This window comes from Elephantulus edwardii, unplaced genomic scaffold, assembly GCF_000299155.1.
Source record: "Elephantulus edwardii isolate Elephantulus edwardi_28Jun2011 unplaced genomic scaffold, EleEdw1.0 scaffold00003, whole genome shotgun sequence".
Classification (NCBI taxonomy): domain Eukaryota; kingdom Metazoa; phylum Chordata; class Mammalia; order Macroscelidea; family Macroscelididae; genus Elephantulus; species Elephantulus edwardii.
Window position 1 is genome coordinate 10,902,410 of NW_006399753.1, and position 5,349 is coordinate 10,907,758.

Here is a 5,349-nt window from a genome sequence, read left to right on the forward strand (position 1 = left end):
GCCGGACTCGGGCTCCGCTTCCCGTGGGCGCTCTCTGCGCGGGGGTCCCTGGGCTGGGGGGGGGGCCGGGGGACACCGGGCAGCAGAGGGGACACCGGGCTCCGGGACGCAGGGGGCTCCGCAGGGCTGGCGAGGCCGCCCGGGCTCTGCGCCCCCTTCCTGCAGGGGCCCCAGTCACGGGGACCGGAGGTGGGGCGCCCCCGCGCCAGGCCGACCCCACCGAGGCGCGCAGGCGGGCTCTGGCCGGGCATTGTCTCTCCGGCGGCGCAGCAAAGTTCCCCGCGGTTCCAGGGCGCCGGCCCGGCCGCCTTGCAGCGGCGACCCCGATCCTTACCCGGGCGCGGCGCTGCCAGGCAGGCCCCAGGCCACTTTGACTTAACGCAGAGAGAGAGAGAGACGAAGGGGGAAACTCCACTTAGGGCTTGGTGTTGGCTCCTGGAAGACCTGGGAAACGGCTTGTGTTTTCCGCGTGGACCATTTTGCGGACTTGCTGCATTTTTCTGGGCGATGTGAAGTTTAAAAGGAAAAAGCAACTCGCCAGTGTTGCTTCCAGGCTTTAGTTATCCTGTTTCCTCGGGCACTCTTCCCGCGGTTTCCTTTAATTTCCTTTTTCCACCAGCGCCGGGCGACCCACCGCCAACTCCAGAACAAATCAGAAGAGAGAACTTTCTCCACCTTGTATCTATGTCAGGTTGTCTGGGCATAATTGATGTTTGGCAGCGGGTTGGCAGCGGGCATGCAATGCTGAGTAATGTTGGGGAATTGAAAAATGTTAACTCGTTCGCGAGGCCTGCTTTCTCCCTTTGCACCATCCTTCCTGAGACCTGGCTGACTGCAGTTGGAGGCCCCCTCAAGATGTGGGTCTTCCAGAAGCATCCAGGCTCAACAGTTTGCAAAGAAAGGGAATCTTAAGGACCTCAGTCGCGGACTCTTAGGGACCTACCGCATGGAGCAATCTCTTGCCTTAAACCTCATTCCTTTAGGCCAGATTAAGATTCCTCTGGCGCTCGAGTGAGTTTTGTAGATCTCTCTTCTTTGCAATATAACCTTTAAAGCTACGGTGCCTTCTTGGATTTTGTCTTATCTGTTATTGCTGGTGTTTTCCAGGTTGTTATTTATCTCAAACTGCCTCGTTTGAGATAAAAAAAAACCCCAAGCACACCTTTCTGTTTTGACATTCAGCCACCAAATGGATTTCAAGTGTCACGCTAGTGATTTACTATGTGGGGAGGGAGCTCTGGTCGCATTGGGAGTGGCTCTACTCAACCGAAAGGCAATGCCTTCTTCCTGGCAGTTCAAATCCACCAGTAGCTCCTGGGGAGAAATATGAGCATACTTCTCTCTTGCTATGTATAGCCTCTGAAAACCCATCATTGAAGGGTCAGGTACATGTCAGTTCTGACTCCGTGATACTGACTTTAACTTTTAATTATTTGAGGAATTACTTGCCACCCTCACCCCTAGCTCATTCTTCTGTGAAAGTGTTGTTATTAAGAGCCATCACGTCAAGTACAACTCAAGTGACTCTGTGAACGATAGTTCAGAACCCTGGCCTGTCCTGTGACAGCTTCCTCTTCTGTGATATACTTGAGCCCATTGCTACCACTGCTTTGTCGTGTATCTTGATGAGGGTCTTTCTGTTTTTCACTGACCCTGCACCTTTCCAAGCAAATCCTTTCCCAAGGACTAGCCTCTCCTAACAACACACCAAAGTAGAAGAGATGAAGTTTTGTCATCCTTGCCTCTAAGGATCATTCTGGTTGCACTTTCTGTAAGACTGTTCTTTTGACAGTCTGCCAGATATTCAGGACTCTTCTTCAACACCAGATTTCAGAGGCTACTTTTTCTGTCATCCTTACTCATTGTGCAGCTCTCAGATGCAAAGCAAGTAACTGCATAATGAAAAAGATTATATGACATTACTCAGGTGCACCTTAGTCTTTAATAGGGCATCATTGCTCTTCAGGACTTTGGAGAGGCCCTTGAAAGCAGACTTTCCCAGTGCACTCTCTTGATTTCTTGAGTGCTGATACCAAGGATATGAAAAATAGAAACTCCCAATTAAAAATAATTTTTAAGAAGGGAGGGCAGGATCTTAGCACACCATGTACCATAGAAAGTTCTCTAGACTTGATTTCCAGCCGGCCTCTCTCTTGTGGGCTAAGCAGCCTGTCTGTTCCCCCTCAAGAGAGCTCTCTGTGGTTAGTTTTTCGTTTTTAGTATACGATGATGTTGGAGAGAAAAGACTTTTTCACAACCTTGCCATTTGGTGAAGGAAATTGAAATTCTCTACACCTCCTCAGCCGCAGTCAGATTTTCAATATCAGTTCAAGACTTGCAGCCCCAAAACGGAAACAAACATTCAGATTGCACTCTCCCGCTAAAGGCTGGCACCTGTGCCCAGGCACTGAGGCCTGGAGGACAGAAGAGGTACCTGTTATTTGTCCTCGGACCTGACTTTTCCCACTAAGTTCTAAATCTTCGTGGACTGAGGCTCATCTCCCTGTTCTCTTCTTTGCCTCCTGTGTTTCCTGGGCAAACTTCACACACTGCTCTTTTCTAGGGGAGGACAGGAATGATCGCCACATTAGAACTAATGAAAGTGACAGCTACCTTTATTGGGCACTCGTCACACCCCAGGTGTGACCTCTCCTTGAGGTCTCAAGGAGAAAAGACTCCCTTTGCCAGTTCTTTTGGTCCCCAGAAGGGAGTGCCTGGAATTCAGAATCTCTCATTCATCCCTCCACAGGTATTTGCCTGGTACCTCCCCCCCCCCCAGTGGGAGGTACCAGACATGGAAAGATGAGTTCATTGTGTCTTTGTGCCCCTGAGTGGATTCTGACATCTAGTGGCCTCCGGATAGTGGCCTCTGTGATGGAGCAGAACCATCCTGAGGGTTTCCTAGCTTGTAAGCTTTACAAGATTTACAAGATTGCTAGAGCCTCTTTCCTCTGAAGCTCCTTGTTCGGTGATGTCAGGTTGCTTCTGGCTTATTGCAATCCTGTGCACAACAGAACTCAACATTCCCGGTCCTGCCCCAGCCTTTCAGTCAGTGCTGTGTGTGAGCCCAGCGTGCAGTCCCCCTGTGGCAATCCGTCTCTTAGAAGATTTTACTCTTTCTCAGTGACCCTGTGCTTCATTAAACAGACTGTGCTTTACCTTCTTCATATGCTGGTTCCTCCTGATAACAGGCGTGAAGCTAATGAGATGAAGTCTCACTGTCAAAAGGAGGCCTCTGCTTGCACGTTCTTCCTAGACGGATCTACCTGTTCTCTTGGCAGCCCGTGGGATATTCAGTATTCTTCACCATCACCACCATTCAAAGGCTTCACTTCGTCAGTCTTCCTTATTCCTGTTCTGCTATGAGGTTTGCGCTGCTGACTTTGAATTGACAGCTGACTGTGTAACCTACATACCTGCTTGACAAGGTCTTGCCTTCTCAGCCACCTCTTTGATTTTGTCAGGGAGCTCTGGTGGCCGACTGCGTAAGGAGCTGTGCTACCAACCTAAAGGCAGGAAGTTCAAATCCACCAGCTGCTCTGAGGGAGGAAGGTGGACATTCTCCTCCTATAGAATTTACAACCTTTGAGAACCCACTGGAGGGCCCGTTGTGAGTTCTGACTCAGTGGTACACAACAGCTGCAAGGGGTGAAGAAAGGCAGCAGGGAGACTTAGAGGCTAGTAAGAATCCAGGGGAGAGGAGAGCCGAGTTTCCTAGTACTCTGTAACAAATAAAAACAAATATCACATGTTGGTGGCTTTAAAGAACTGTAATTTATTTTCTTGCAATTCTGGAGTCAGAACATCTGAATGAGGTCTAAGCTGGATTGATCCCTTTGCTGGGCCTCTCCTCATGTCTCATGTCCACCAGCCATCCGTGGCTGTAGATGGTCTCACCTGGGCAGCTTTGTGTCTTTTCTGATCTCTGTGTCACACACCTCTCAGAGGGCTTGGGTATCGGAGCCAGCCCTCTCTGGCCCTACTTCTTCAGCGATGCTGTTCCTAAGGAGGGCCACATTCACAGATAAGGGGCTTCATAGAACTCGCCAGGGGGGCAGAGTATGTGTCAGTACTTCATTTAGACCAGGGTGAAGGTGGGAAGAGGTGGATTGGTAGAGCCTGGAGGCTGAACCGATGGGACTTGGAGATGAGTGAAGAGGAAGTGAGGCGCGCTGAGAACTGGAGCTTGCCTCTGGGGATCTGGCTAAGAGTGTGGTGGTGTTCTGAGAGACAGGGAGACTACAGGAGGCAGACTTTTGTGAAGAAAATCAAGAGTTCTCTCCTGGCCAAGTGCTGCTTATTCATGGCCATGAGTAACACGTGACTTCTGACCAACACTCAGAGGTCCACTCACAGGTACCTTGGAAGAGAGGCCTAGCCGTCCACAGCCTTGCTCATTGGAAGCCCTGTGGAGCACAGCTCTGTTCTGACACACATAGGGTACCGTGAGTTAGAAATGACATGCTCCAAGTCCAGTGGCCTGCTGCTGGCCATGCTGAATTAGGGATGGCTTCGTGGAGATTGTCAAGCTATGCTCTTTTCTGTCACTTGCTATGCATTTGAAAGCTGGACAATGAATAAGGATGACAGAAGAAGAATTGATGCCTTTGAGCTGTGGTGCTGGAGAAGACCACTGGATGTTCTGTGGACTGTCCAAAAAAGAAAAGATAGGTCTTGGAAAAAATGCAGTCAGAGTGCTCCTTGGAGGCAAAGATGGAAAACTTCTGGCTCTCATATTTTGGACACGTTTATGGAGAGGCTATTTCTTGGGAAAGGACATGATACTTGGAAAAGTGGAGAGATGGTGGAGGAGAGGAAGATCCCCAAGAAGATAGAGTGACATAGTAACTGCAGCAAGTGTATCGGATGGTGAAGATGGCCCAGGACAGGACAGGGTGCAGATCTCTTTGTTCAGGGGTTGTTAAAGTTGTACTTGACGTGATGGCAAGTGACTCATCACTGGTCCTCCCGTGGATTTCCGGGGCCGTGCATCCCACGCGAGGAGAGAGCCCATCTTTCTCCCTTGGAGATCCTGCGGGATTAGACCCTTGGATTAACCTTGGAGTTCTCAGAATAAGTCTCTGTAGACTTCCTGCCATACAGCAAGTGCTCACAGATGGTGGCCACACTGCTGCAGTGATGGGCGTGGTAGACAGGCAGAGCAGTACAAATTACATGAGCGTAAGCGCTGCAGAGGGTCAAGGCCTGACTGCATCCTTCAGTATGGATTGAGGCTCAATGTCAAGAAGACAAAGATTCTCACCACTGGACCAATTGGCAGCATCAGGATGGATGGTGAAGAGATTGAGACTATACACAGCTTTAGTTTGCTTGACTCCACAGTCAACA